Consider the following 14691-nt stretch of genomic DNA (forward strand, 5'->3'; position numbering starts at 1 on the left):
TTTATTTTTGAGACAGAGAGAGACAGAGCATGAAGGAGGGAGGGGCAGAGAGAGAAGGAGACACAGAATCGGAAGCAGGCTCCAGGCTCTGAGCCATCAGCCCAGAGCCCGACGCGGGGCTCGAACTCACGGACCGTGAGATCGTGACCTGAGCTGAAGTCGGACGCTTAACCGACTGCGCCACCCAGGCGCCCCTAAAAATAAAATCTTAAAAAAGAAAAAAAGATACAATTTTATTCTTGGGACTTTCTGTTTCTTTCAATAGTATTGTTAATACCTTGGTTCTCAATGATGATATAACCTTTTGTCTTTTTATTTTTATTTTTTACTCCATAGATTTTTTTTCTTAAACTTTTATGCTTACTTGGAATCTAATTATGGTTTCCTTTTCACCTTATTGGTCTGATGAGTCTTGGACTAGCATCCATTATATTATATTTGTGTATTACCCATAAAGATGAATAGCATAGTTGGGAGAACTGACCCTCCACTCTCTTTTGTTCTGATAGCTAAATAAGTGGTCATCTAGCTGTCCAGTGGCCATTTAGCCTTTTGTAAAACTTGCTACTATTCACCTGTGGTTTTTAGTACCCTCTACTTCTCTCTTACCTATAAAAATTCACGGAACATCAGAGTGGATAAATCCACACATACAGCGTACTTACTACAACATTCACACACAGTTCATTGTCCACTCCTACTTGATTGTACAGTTCTACTCACAGCACAATTTTGCTATCATTGTGCTGTGAGTGGAACACAACATAACAAAGGTTGCAAGTAACCTTCGTTCATTTTAGGAACTGTCTGAAAGGTCCATCTCTTTGACAGAAATCATTATACAACAGTTTAGAGGTCCAGAGTCTTTGAACTCCTTACCTCAGATGACTGACTTTGTCATCACTTTGTCTCATCATTCCAAAATCATTGTATCATGCATGATTCCTACTGAATCCTTAGGAAAACTCTGCATTGAAAGTTCCACTTAAACCACCTTCAAATCACAAAAGAAAAGGTCCCAACTTGCCCCCTTCACGCAGAGGCTAGGAGACATCATTGAGGAAGTGCTTTGTCATGCTGGGATTGGAGGGAGCTTGGCTTTGTCTCATGGATGGGTCGTCTTGCTGATATCTGGGGATGCTATTTGACAGATGTGAGGAGGGTGAACATACATGCAGGTAGGTTGGAGCAGGATTAGTAAACTAGAGAGAGAACGGGAAAATAAAAGGATGCTCCTGCTTAATCAGCAAACATTCAGAGACAGAATGTGATTGGTCTTCTTCCATTATGTCCAAAATGTCATTTAGAACAACTCTATTTGGTGGAATCAGAACACTAACAAAAGAGTAAAGTAGTATTTACTGGTCCTATTCCTTTAGGATCATAGGAGATTATTCATGATATTTTAGGGCAGCTTTTCAAAACCCAATAGACATTTTAATTAATTAATTTATTTATATTTATTATTTTATTTTAGAGAGAGAGTGTGTGAGTGAGGGTGAAGGGCAGAGGGAGAGAGAGAGAATCTTAAGCAGTCTCCGTGCTCAGCATGGAGCCCAACACGGGGCTCGATCCCATGACCCTGGGATCGTGACCTGAACCAAAATCAAGAGTGGAACGCTCAACTGATTGAGCCACCCAGGTGTCCCTGGACATTTTTAAATTCAATAAAGGCAGTCCACAGGCTGAGTTGAGTTTCTGATAGCCTCAGATATCTAGAGAAAGAATTGGAATCCAGGTCCCAGACAAGGAGGGAGCTGGAGTCACCTTTCTTGGTCCCCAGGAGCCAGGGAAACCAGAAGAGGACAGACCTTTGCAGTCACTTCCTCAATCCCCCAAATTAGTGACGAGGCCTCAGGCTGTCAGAATCTCAGGTACAGACTTTTTCAAAGATGATTATCATTACCTTTTGTGATATTTACAAGTAATTTCGCAACACTGAGAAAATGTTTATTATTCATTGTGACATAGAGATCATGAACTGTTAGTACTATAAAGCTCATTTGTTGGATGATTATATAAATTTGTATTTCTTGAGCACCTGGGTGGCTCAGTCAGTTAAGTGTCTGTCTCTTGATTTCGGCTCAGGTCGTAATCTCAAGGTTTGTAAGTTCAAGCCCTGCATCAGGCTTTGTGCTGACAGCACAGAGCCTGCTTGGGATTCTCTTCTTTCTCTCTGCCCTTCCCCTGCTCGTGCACTCTCAAAATAAATAAATAAATTAAAAAAAATTGTTTTGCATTTCGCAGAGGAGTATACTCTTGTAGACACAACGCAAAGTCACATTGTCCCAATTACTCAGCAAGAACATCTTTAAAAAAAAATTTTTTTTAACGTTTATTTATTTTTGAGAGAGACAGAGACAGAGTGCAAACAGGAGGGGCAGAGAGAGGGGAAGACACAGAATCTGAATAGGCTCCAGGCTCTGAGCTGTCAGCACAGAGCCCAACGCGGGGCTCAAATCCACAAAGCATGAGATCATGACCTGAGCCGAAGTCAGACGCTTAACCAACTGAGCCACCCAGGCACCCAGGGCAAGAATGTCTTTGAGGAAGACAATGATATGACAAAACCGAGCAAGGAAATGGGGTGTTTCCATGGGTGGAGGATTGCTCTGAGGACCAGGCACAGGGACAGGCACTACACACATTATGTCATTTCTCCTTAATCTTTATAACCAATACTGTATGATCTCATATGAGAGTGAAGCAAACAGAAACAAGCAATGAGACTGTTTCGCCCAATGTCACATCACTGGAGGGTGGGGGTGTTGAGGAAAGCATTCCTCATGACTCTGATGCATCACAAAGGGTTTCAGAGGGCTAAGGGCTTGTTACAGGGGCTGGCTCAGTGGGAGGAGGGTCCCACTCTTGAGCTCAGGGTCATGAGTTCGAGCCCCATGTTGGGTATAGAGATTACTTAAATAAAACTTAAAAAAAAAAGAAAAGGTTTATCACAGGCCTAGCACAGGAATTACCATGGAGGATCCTTAAAACTGACTTTACAAATGAGGTGTGCCCACTCTAAAATCCCCTTCTGCCCACCTCTGTGAAGTCCCACAATCCCCCGGGTCACCTTCTCTCTGGAATCTCATACATTGATTTTTCAAAATCTTCCCATATTGATGCATTGTCAACAATTGTCTGTAGGGCAGAGCATGACAGCACTTTTCAGCATTAAGGCTATGAGCTCATTTAGTCTTTAAAACTTAATGTGTATTAACTTGTTTACCTTATCCCAACCCAGTGAGGAAGATGTTATCGTTACCCATAGTTTGTGAATGAAAAATCACAGGCATTGTCCTTACTAATTGCTAGAGCCACTATATCAACAAGTCAGACGTGGGATTTGAACGCAGTCTACAGACAAAGCCTGCGTTCCTGACCAATGTGCTACCGCCTGACCCCTAACAGGTAAGCCTTGGTCCCTTACACAGACCCTAGCATGTAGACAGTCACCAAAAAAGTGTTGAGTGAATATATAAGCACAGATTGGCCCCAATCCCAGTAGACAATTTGGGATGACAGTCAGCAGATGTGATTTCCCATTGCAAACACAGGCAGACTCCTCTGTTCCCCTTCATCATAGTGTGTGGGGTGCACCTCTAGAGAACCCAAACTACTCCTAGCTCGTAGGACTCTTCCACGGTTCGAATACATGTTTGCCACAATCTCAGTTCATCCACCATGGTGTGCTCACTTCCAGAACACTGGGTGCATGTTACTCAGAGCGGCATCACTGACCTATGAGGTGTTGGATGCACATTTAAAAAAAAAAAATTTTTTTAATATACACCCAAATGAGTTAGCATATAGTGCAACAATGATTTCAGGAGTAGATTCCTTAGTGCCCCTTAACCATTTAGCCCATCCCCCCTCCCACAACCCCTCCAGCAACCCTCTGTTTGTTCTCCATATTTAGGAGTCTCTTATGTTTTGTCCCCCTCCCGGTTTTTATATTATTTTTATATTATTTATGTTCATCTGTTTTGTCTCTTAAAGTCCTCATATGAGTGAAGTCATAGGATATTTGCCTTTCTCTGACTAATTTCACTTAACTTAATACCCTCATGTTCCATCCACATAGTTGCAAATGGCAAGATTTCACTTTTTGATTGCCAATACTCCATTGTATATATACACACCATATCTTCTTTATCCATTCATCCGTCGATGAACATTTGGGCTCTTTCCATACTTTGGCTGTTGTCGATAGTGCTGCTATAAACATGGGGGTGCATGTGTCCCTTTGAAACAGCACACCTGTATCCCTTGGATAAGTACCTAGTAGTGCAATTGCTGGGTTGTAGGACAGTTCTATTTTTAGCTTTTTGAGGAACCTCCATACTGTTTTCCAGAGTGGCTGCACCAGTTTGCATTCCCACTAACAATGCCAAAGAGATCCTCTTTGTCCGCATCCTTGCCAACATCTGTTTTGCGTGAGTTGTTAATGTTAGCCATTCTGACAGGTGTGAGGTGGTATCTCATTGTGGTTTTGATTTGTATTTCCCTGATGATGAGTGATGTTGAACATTTTTTCATGTGTCCGTTAGCCATCTGGATGTCTTCTTTGGAGAAGTGTCTATTCATGTCTTTTGCCGATTTCTTCACTGGATTATTTGTTTTTGGGTGTTGAGTTTGATAAGTTCTTTATAGATTTTTGGATATTGACCCTTTATCTGATATGTTGTTTGCGAATATCTTCTCCCATTCTGTCGGTTGCCTTTTAGTTTTGTTGATTGTTTCCTTCGGTGTGCAGAAGCTTTTTATTTTAATGAGGTCCCAGTAGTTCATTTTTGCTTTTGTTTCCCTTGCCTCCGAAGACGTGTTGAGTAAGAAGTTGCTGCGGCCTGGATGCACATTTTAATGTGTGGGAAGCACACTCTTGCAATTATTTTGGAGAAGTGATCCTTAATTAGTACCATCTATATGGATGTCATCAAATTTGCATTTTCCAAATTTAGGTAGGAGGCAGAGTCATGAGTAAGACATAGCAGACAATCATGGAAGTTGACCAGGAGTCATGTTTTGTAAGAGGGCATGGGAAATGTTGGTGCAGGCATGCCTAGCCCCCTGTCATCTCGTCCCCTTCTCCTGTGCCCCTCTTCCCGATTCACTTAGCAGAGTTCTGCAAGGTGGTCTCCAGGTAAAGTGAATGAGGGAATAGTTTTTGATGAGCGTAAGGTCAAAGATGGCCACCATAACATCAGCAGGCCTGTCAAAGTGAAGCCCGAGAGCCCCTTGCTCAGGTGGGCTGAAGGCAGGCGCAGAGCCCACAAGACAACACAGCAGAGCCTCAAGGGGCATCCTCCAGGAGCTGCCCCTCATCCCACAGAGCAGGTGAGGCATCCTTTCTCAAGGAGGCTGGTGCTCCCTTCAGCCTTGAGGAAGCTTCTGAAAGCAAAACTGGAGTGGCTGCTGTTTTTGTAAAGAGTCACACCACACAGTGTGTCTTTCTCTTGGGTCCTTGCTGTAGTCATCGGCTTTGAAGAACCAGATGACTGATGCTCCTGTTTGTTTATTTTGAGAGAGAGAGAAAGAGCTCAAGCAGGGAAGTGGCGGGGGGGGGGGGGGGGGAATATCCCAAGCAGGCTCTGTGCTGCTACTGCACAGCCCAATGCAGGGTCGATCTCACAAACCGTAGATCATGATCTGAGCCAAACTGAAGACTTAGACGCTTAACCGACTGAGCCCCCCTGACGCTCTCCTAGAGGTTTTAATTAAGGGCGGAGTGTCTGTTCCCATAGCCATGAGCTTTGAGTGAAGCACAAAACCCCAAGAAAATGGCTGAACTTAGGGCATCTATGTATTTGGGAGAGCCCCGAAACCCCAAGGACATTAAAACGTGCTGCAGGCCTGTGACCTCCACCTTCTTCCTGGGTAGACCCAAGAAGAAAATAGAAACAGAGATGGTAGCTGCTTACCAGATTAACACACAAGAGGTAATGCCAGTATATTTAAAAGAGAAAAGGCACGAATGGTTAAGGGGATTGGCTAAATTAGAGTATATTGCAAAATGTAGAACTGTGAATCCATTGAAAAGTTTTGTGGGACATAAGTTTATATATATAAAGCAGGGCTGTGAGCCTCCTCACTGTTGAGATTCTGGCAGGGTAACTTCAGGAGAGAGCTGTCATGTCCATTGTGGGATGTTTAGCAGTACCCCTGGCCTCCACCCACTAGAGGCTGTAGAATAGAACCCCTCCCCAAACTGTGTCAAGCAAAAATATCTTCATATGTTGCCTTGTGGCCCCTGAGGTTTAGAACCACTGGTGTATCTATACATCTGTACATCCACTTTGGCTCCTGAGCGCCAACCACAAGCCAGGAGTCAGTCTAGGACTAGTAATGTGATGTAATGTGCTAGTAATGCATCACACACATGAAAATGGCAATGGTGAATAAGAAGTCAGTTATTCAGCTATGCGCAACAAGACGCAAACTGCCCATTATTCCTGCCATCAGGAAAACAGTACTGCAAATACCATCTATGCTTGTTCATTCTCTCCAGAATCCATTTCATCCCTCTGGATGAAAAGGGTGCTATTGTTGAATCTCTCCTTTGGGGAGCATGGGGAAATGGGCCATCTCTTTCAAGTTCCAGAGAAAGGATCTCATGCTTCCTGAATACTCAGTTGTCTGCTTGCATGTTCTAGTAACATCTGAGGATGACACTGAATGATGGGTTTCCTGGGCTATGAGCACAGTTCCTCTCCCTGTGCTTTGCCCCACAGACAGTGGGTTGGAAGGAGGGGTGTCATGCCTCCTTTGCCACCTGCTGACTTGCCCTGCACTCCCCAGAGCTGCTGCTGTTGCAGTTTTAACCACTTTCTCCAATAACTGTGGCTCCTTCCCTGGGGCTGCCTTCGTGGGAGCAGCTGGGAAGTCACCCTGATTGCTCCAGCAGGGCTAGGCTTGGGAGAAGCCCAGGTCTGTGCTTGGCATTTGGTTTCTGTAGGAGGGAGTCCAACTGGAGGAACTGAACCATCAGTGATTAGGGGACCCAAAGCTCTTAAATGGTTCCAATCACTTTTGCTTCTGCTAAGTCATTACACTTAGAGGAAAGGTAATTTATTTATTATCAGATAGAATTGTGGTAAATGGGTAAGTGTGACTTCCCACTATTTAGCCTTATTAATGTGGTCTGGGTTTACCATTGGGAAGAGTGATAACTGCTTATTTTATTTAAATGTTTATTTATTTATTTTTGAGAGAGAGCGAGAGAGCGAGTAGGGGAGGAGCAGAGAGAGAGGGAGACAGAATCCCAAGAAAATTTTGTGCTATCAGTGCAGAGCCGGATGTGGGGCTTGAACTCACGAACCGTGAGATCATGACCTGACCTGAAACCAGGAGTTGGAGGCTTAACCAACTGAGCCACCCAGATAACTGGTTATTTTAGAAAACTGGGGGTAATGTAAGTTATCAAGATAAATATTGAAAATAATTGATTTTTTAAAAAAAGCTTATTTATTTTGAGAGAGACAGTGGGGGAGGGTCAGAGAGAGGGAGAGAGAATCCCAAGCAGGCTCCTCACTGTCAGCGCAGAGCCCCATGTGGGGCTCGGTCTCACAAACTGTAAGATCCTGACCTGAGCTGAACTCAAGAGTCCGACACTTAACCAACACTTGAGCCACCGACACTTGAGCCACCCAGGTGCCCTGAAAATAATTGATATTCTATGTAGATGGCCACTGTTAACAACTTGGTCTGTTTCTTCTCAGTGCTGCTTTCCTGAGCAAGTTTATATTGAAGGATGTTCGTGTAGGCCAAAAGGTGGAGCCTGGCTGGGCTGCCATGATTTCTCCTGACTTCCCGGGATCTGACCAAGGATTAATAGCCTTCCCAGGGAAACCTTTGGGACAGCCTATCTCAGCCTTTATTTCTTCAAAATTTTCCTATTCAGGGTGAGGAACAGAATCTTTTTTAAATGACCATATATTCGGTTAGGTTACAAAGGATGCATCAGTATGTCCAAAAATTGAAATTACAAGTGTCATTTATGCTCACAATGCAAGAAATGAAGAGATTTAAAGGAGAACATGAAAACCTAAATAAAGGATGCTTACAACAGGAAATTATAAAACATTTCCATTAAATAACTCTAGGGTAAAAAGGAAAACATGAATGAAAATTATGAAATTTGTACAATTTCAAAACAAAGTTAAAAATGAACATCAAAATTATAGGGGCACCTGGGTGGCATAATCAGTTGAGGATCCGATTCTTGATTTCCGCTCAGGTCATGGTGTCAGGGTCATGGGATTGAGACCCTCATCAGACTCCCAGTGCAGAGACTGCTTGAGATAGTCTCTCTCTCTAAAAAACAAAAACCCACATTATCTAAATTGCGTGAAATTCTTTCAAACCATCTTATGTGATGACATAATGGATAAACTATCAGAATATTCTTAAATTACAGTGTGTTATATGAATGTTGTACTCTACTTCTATTTGCTTATTTACTGTAAGGGCCGCTTATTTTACTGTGATCTCCATGACTTTGGAGACCACCTCTATTTTGTTATGATTCTATCATTTTACATCCACTTGGCAAAATACTTGGTACGTAATAGAAACTAAAATATTGGATAAATAAAAGAATAAGTGAAATGAAATAGACAAAAATGGCTTAAGATAAAGCTCTGGAATATCATTGTGACTTTGTGTCAGAAATTTCTGGTTTGAACCTTGGCTCCCAAAATTTCACTTGTCAAGAAACAGTGTAATGTCTTCGAGCCTCAGTTCTGTATGCCTAAACTAGCAGTATTCATTTATCCATGCATTCATTCCTGAATTCAGTTAGCAGCCTCTTGGCCAGTGGATGCCCACCCCACAGTGAATTCCGTAGGGAAAGCACCTTCCCAGACAGCAGGTGCTAGCTTCCAGGTGTCAGCAGAGGTACCGCCAGCACCACCAGGTACTGACGAATCTCCCAGTTCAAGAAGCAGCTTGCTCCGGGGGAAAAAAAAACCCGAAGGGGTGCAAAGAGCAGGGGTTTTGGAGTCAGCAAGACCCGGGTTCAAAACCACGCTCTGATCTTTACTAGCTGTGTGACCTTGGGTGAGTTAACCTGACCTCCCTGTGCCTCCGTTTATGCACCTGGAGACCAGAGAGCTCAGTAGAAACAACAGTAGGGTTAAAAGGATTAAATAAAACTTTAAGTGGAAATGACACTTTTGACCTGGGGAAGCAATGTGCCAGCTGCTAGCAGTGGTGGTAGTGAAAGTCCTAATACCCGTTAGCTGCTATTTTGATGATCACCACCACCTTGTCACACAACTGGGAATGCAGAAACTAGTGCCTTACACATTTATTCTTAGTACCTAGTCCCAGAGGGCACCACCACAAACCCAGGGTTTCCCCCACACGTGGTGCGATGTAGTGCTGTGTAGTAAGAAACAGGTATTTGTTCTTCGCCCCTTCCCGGCCTGGAGCTCCCCAACCCTAGGAATTTCCTAAGCGCTGAGAGGAACGGCTCTCTTTTGTTATGTTAACGAGCAGGAAATCGAGGGAAACTCCTTTGGTGGGGCTGGTTGCCAGGGGAACCAAGCCAGCGGGCGAGGGTTAGAACTTTTAATCCCACCCCCTGACCTCGGTGCCAGGGAGAGGGGCTGGAAATTGAGTTCCATCACCATTGGCCAATGGTTTCATCCACCGTGCCTTTGCGGTGTAGCCTCTTCCGAAAAAGGACGCGGTTCAGAGCGCTTCCGGGTCGGTGAACGCGTGGAGGCGCTGCAAGAGTGGAAGCTTCACCCTGTGCACCTCTTCCAGGGCCATTTCTGGGTTACGTCCTTTTGTAACGCTGGTGACTGGTAAGTAAGACGCCTCTCCCAGGTCTGTGATCCGCCCTTGGCATATTAAGCCCTCGGAGGAGGGTCCCCAGAAACTCTGACCTACAGACCTGGAACTGGGGTCCGGTGGGGGAGGGGGGTGAGCGCCGTCCTGGGGGCTGAGCCGTCGCCAGCGAGATAGGGTCAGAATTAGGGTGGATCGTAGCACACGCCAGTGGGGTCATTGTTCGACGGCGGGGAGAGTCCACACTGCGACTGCAGTCAGGATTGTACACACACGCCTATAAAAACGCAAAAACAGAGTCTCCACAAAATTAGTCACCGTGGTGTCACGCACACAAACATACGCTTGCACAAACGGTGGTTTCTGTGCACACACCCATTCGGTTTCTGTGGTCCTCTACACACACACACACAGGGTCATCCAGAGTCAGACGGTAATTTAAGGTTCTGTAGGCTCACCTCTGCCGTGGTGCCAAAGCAGCCGGAGACGACACACCTGCGGGCACGAGCATACACACTCAACCCCGGTGTTTCCCGCTCACACACGCAAAACACAATCACAAACACAGGGCCTCAGAAGATACAATGGCACAAAATGGGCCTCACGGACTCACGTACCGTCACAACCCGGGACTCACGCCCAGGTGCCAGGGGCGGGTCCACACCGCACACCTCTCAGAGAATCCGGAGGACGAGGCGGTCACCTCACAGGCCGCCACTACGCGCGCGGCCGCCCGACGCTCCTCTCCGCGCGCCGCCGCGCCCCCACGCGTCGCAGGGGCTCCCGGGAAATGTAGGCTGCGGGCCAGAGAGGCGCAGCGCAAGGGACTCTGGGGAACCTTCGTTCTACGTTGGCGCGAACGAGATTCTACTTCTGGCCTGAGCACCGTCCCTGGGCCCCTCTCCCCGGTCTTTTCGACTCCGGGCCGGACAGATCACGATACGCACAGACCGGGAGGTCTGCCCCACGTTCTGGGCCTGGCCCCGCTGCGCCCCGGAGGCTCCTGGGGGCTGCGGACTGAGTTCGCAGTGCGCACGCGCAACCGCAGGGGAGCCCGGCTCCCAGTACCGCCGAGCGCCGCAGTGCAAGCCCATGCACGGGAACCTGCGGGTGTGCTAGCCGGTGAGGGAGGCCAACTGCGGAGGCTGGGTTTGGTTCCCTGGCTCGCAGAAAGCCCCTCGCGCCTCAGGGCATCCACATGATTTAACTGGAGAACCGTGGCCCCGGGAGCTCCAGGTACACTCTGTACGTGCGCGCGGCTCTACTGCTGCGTGGGTTGTGCGGGGGCGGGGCTCGGCCTGGCGCGCGCCTCGGTGCAGGGGTTGCGGGGGCGTGCTTGCGTAAGTGTCTGTTGCATGTGAGGGGGCGGGCCTCAGGCTCAGCGTGTGGGGAGTCCCCTCGCCCCCGCCCGAGGAGAGTGAGCGCGTGCACGCCGCGTGGCTTTGTTTAGGGGCGGGGCCCGGCGCGCTCGTGGCGGTCCGGGGGCGGGGCGGTGGCCTGCTACGTGTTGTGCGTGTGAGGGGGCGGGGCCGGCGGTTGCGCCTGGGGTCTCCGAGGGGAGTGCGCAGGCGCGGAGGGGCACTGGGGGCGCGGGGTGCCGCGCAGTTGTCGGGGTGGTCTCCGCCGGGACCCGGCCCGGGAGGACTGAGTTGAATGTGAGCGTGTGTCTGTAAGACTGTGGGGTTGTGTGTCTGCGTGCGGTCGTGAGGGGGCGCGGGGGGCGCGGGCCGGGGGTTGCGCGGGTCATGACTCAGTGTGGATTCCTGACGAGGCCTCGCGGGGTCGTGAGGGGTCGTGGGCCTGGGGCGGCGCAGGGTCGTGACGCAGTGTGGGTTCTGGCGGGGCTGCGCGGGTCGTGAGGGGACGCGGGGTCCTGAGGTGGGGTGAGGCTGCGGGTCCGGAGCGGCGCGGGGTCGGTCGCGAGCCCGGGGCGGCGCGCGCCAGTGGCAGCGCTGAGGGGAGCACCGGGTCTGGGACGTGAGGTGGTCGGCGTTCTGCGTCGTGTGTGTGTGTGTGTGTGTGTGTGTGTGTGTGTGTGTGTGTGTGTGTGTGTGTGACAGACCGTGGGCAGGTGGGCGCGCGTCCGAGGACCGCCGTGCGCGGTGGTCGTTTGTAAGACAGGAAAGATGTTTGGACAGCCGGGAGTGGGTATGTGGGTGCGTGGGTGCTGCTCCGAGGCCTCGTGCTGGTGGGGCGCGTTTGTGTGCGCCCCAGACCGACGGGGTCGTTTCTCGCCGACGGCTGTGCGACTTGGGCGGGTGAGAGTGCGTGTGCCGTCGTCTCCCCCTTCCCTGTGCAGGCGTCCCTGTGGGAGGGTTGCCCGCGGTCTCGCAGGGGAGACACCCCGCCCGCGGCTTGGCGCCGCTTAAGTAAGCGCCGTGTCGGGCCAGAGGTAGGGGTGCGGTGGTGAACGCTGCCGTTAGCATTTCCGAGCTTGGGGGTGCGCGGTCGGCCTTTCCCAGCTGAGGGGCGCTGCCCCCGGTAGCCGAGCCTGCGAGCCTGCCTTCGAGTGTATTTGAAGTGGGGGGCAGAGCCCTGCTGGCCTCTGGGACCGGTCTCCTCTGCAGCAGCCCTGGGGCTCCAGGTTCCGTCGCTCACTAGTCGTGCGACCCCGGGAGAGGTCACTCCGCTGCCCCTCAGTTTCATCTCTAAAACAGGGACGGTTCATGATGCCGGGCTTGGGGTGAGCCTGGAGTAGAAGGGTGCCTGGCCCAAGTAAGCCGCAGTGGGCGATAATTGCTTAATGATTAGCGTAGTCACCCCAGGGGTCTCACACCCGGAAAAAATCCGAGGGAGGAAAATCCGGAGCTGAGCCTCGGAGTAGAGGTTTCAGGCCCACCTAGAAAGTAACCTTGAAGGCCAGGTTGGAGCTTAGGTCCGGAGTTTCATAGTCGGGTCTTGGGAGGGCAGTAGCAGGGTGTGTGAGGGGAGACCAGCGGCTCAGGGTCTTCCAGGATGGACGTGTCCCTGGGGAGCTTGTGGGGTGAATAACCTGGGTCGGAGGCGGCAGAGCCTGAGGGGAAGGATTTGCTGAGAACACAGGGGTCTGGAGATTTTTCCGTGTCTGCCCAGGCGTCTTCCTTCTTTGAGTTGTGGATTCTTCGGGCCAGATAATTTTTGTGTAGGGGCGGGGGGGGGGGGCGCTGCCCTGCCCTGCCTACTGTAGGATGTTTAGCATTATCTCTGGCCTCTACCCATCAGATGGCCGTAGCAGAGCCCCCCTTTCCCCCACGTGTGAAAGCAAAAACCTTTCCCTACGTTGCGGGGTGTCCCCTGGAGGGCAGGATCGTCAGAGCTGTGACGAAGGCACACCGTGGACTCCCTCAAGGTGTGCAGATAGGAAAGAGGGCGAGGGGCTGGAGGAAAGAAGACATAAGGGTGATGTTGTCTACCCGAGAAGAGAATGTGTCTGCGGCCTGCCCGAGTCACTCACTCCGTAGTCCAGCGGCTGCCATGGGTCAGGCGCTGTGCTGGTTAACGGGCAAGACGGGTTACTCTCCATCTGGGACTGGCATTCAGGAGGAAGACAGTTCAATTTATGACAAGCAGTGGCAAGCGTTTTGTTGGGTAAAGCAGGGTGATGGGATTAGGGACTAAGCACAGGACCAATACCCAGGCTTCCCGTGGGCATCTCATTCGGTTCCAAAGCCAGTAGTGGCCACCATCAGTGACTTGGTGGTATCCTTTGGTTGGGGAATCCAAGAGTTTGACTTTGAGGTCATCGTAGGCTTTTCTTCTTCAGCACTGAGGTGTGGGTTTCTACCGGAGAGGTCAGACCTTCAGCCCCACCCCAAGGCTCATAGAGACTGGGGTAATGGTTCTAAACTATGGCTTCCCATTAGCATCTCCTTTAAAAAGAAATGCCCAGGGGGCAACTGGGTGGCTCAGTTGGTTGAACCACCCGCCCCGACTTCAGCTCGGGTCATGATCTCACGGTTCATGGGTTTGAGCCCCGTGTCGGGCTCTGTGCTGACCGCTCGGAGCCTGGAGCCTGCTTCCATTCTGTGTCTCCCTCTCTCTCTGCTCCTCCCCTGCTTGCACTCTGTCTCTCTGAAAAACAAATAAACATTAAAAAAATTTTTTTTAAATAAAAAGAAGTGCCCAGACTTGGTTCTCAGAGATTCTGATTTAATTAGTCTGCCGTTGGGCACAGCCATCAATATTTATTAAAAGGCTCCTGAGACATTTTAATGTGCAAACAAGGTTGAGAGCTGTAGCTCCGAGAGCTTACTTGAGTAATAAGGTAAGTTAATTTGGTAGAGGAAGAGGAGGAGACATGAGTGACAAGTGCTTTCAGTATTTTATCCAAGACAGTCTTGACAGCTGTGCTTTCCTGCATTAGGGACGTTCCTAGCCGCGTCCTACAAGTGAGGAAATCTGTTCCTGTGCGAAGCCCATATTTTCTGTTACAGGTAGACTAGGGTCCTTAAGGAAAGTATCTTGTTATCTTGGCCTCTGGGACTGGCAGGATCAGAGTAGGGGTGATCGTCAAATATTTGATAGCTGGTACAGCAAAAGCTGACTTTTTTTTTTTTTTTAATATATGAAATTTATTGTCAAATTGGTTTCCATACAACACCCAGTGCTCATCCCAAAAGGTGCCGTCCTCAATACCCATCACCCACCCTCCCCTCCCTCCCCCCCCCATCAACCCTCAGTTTGTTCTCAGTTTTTAACAGTCTCTTATGAGCAAAAGCTGACTTTGAAGGGAAGCAATGAGATTGCTCATTAAGTGCCTGGTTCTCAGGTACATTAGGACCTGCCCCCAGTTCAGTGCTCAGCACAGCCCCCCAGGATCACAGAGATGTTGGGGCTGAGAGGAAGAACCCTAGTGGTCTGCTCCTGAGGAGAGGCATGGCCGCTGCCCAGTATGTCTTTGAAACTTGTTCCCATCCTGGT

General features: G+C 49.2%; 1 protein-coding gene and 1 long non-coding RNA gene across 4 annotated transcripts in view; one reads left to right on the forward strand and one right to left on the reverse strand.

Annotated features, from left to right (window-relative positions):
- Positions 1-9292: 9292 nt before the first annotated feature.
- Positions 9293-10521, reverse strand: LOC115502449. The gene is made up of 2 exons (XR_003965093.1): positions 10410-10521; positions 9293-10069 (listed from the first exon to the last, which is right to left on the reverse strand). It is a non-coding gene; the product is annotated as an uncharacterized LOC115502449 (long non-coding RNA).
- Positions 9754-14691, forward strand: part of ZNF667 (zinc finger protein 667) — a 28643-nt gene continuing 23705 nt past the window's right edge. The window contains exon 1 of one of the 3 annotated variants that reach the window (XM_030297794.1): positions 9754-9809. The gene's annotated coding sequence lies outside the window, so the exon portion shown is untranslated. Of the gene's footprint in view, positions 9810-10870; positions 11038-14691 lie in introns of those variants that run through there. The other 2 variants (XM_030297793.1, XM_030297792.1) reach the window with 2 other exon arrangements.

This window comes from Lynx canadensis, chromosome E2 (genome assembly GCF_007474595.2).
Source record: "Lynx canadensis isolate LIC74 chromosome E2, mLynCan4.pri.v2, whole genome shotgun sequence".
Taxonomy (NCBI): domain Eukaryota; kingdom Metazoa; phylum Chordata; class Mammalia; order Carnivora; family Felidae; genus Lynx; species Lynx canadensis.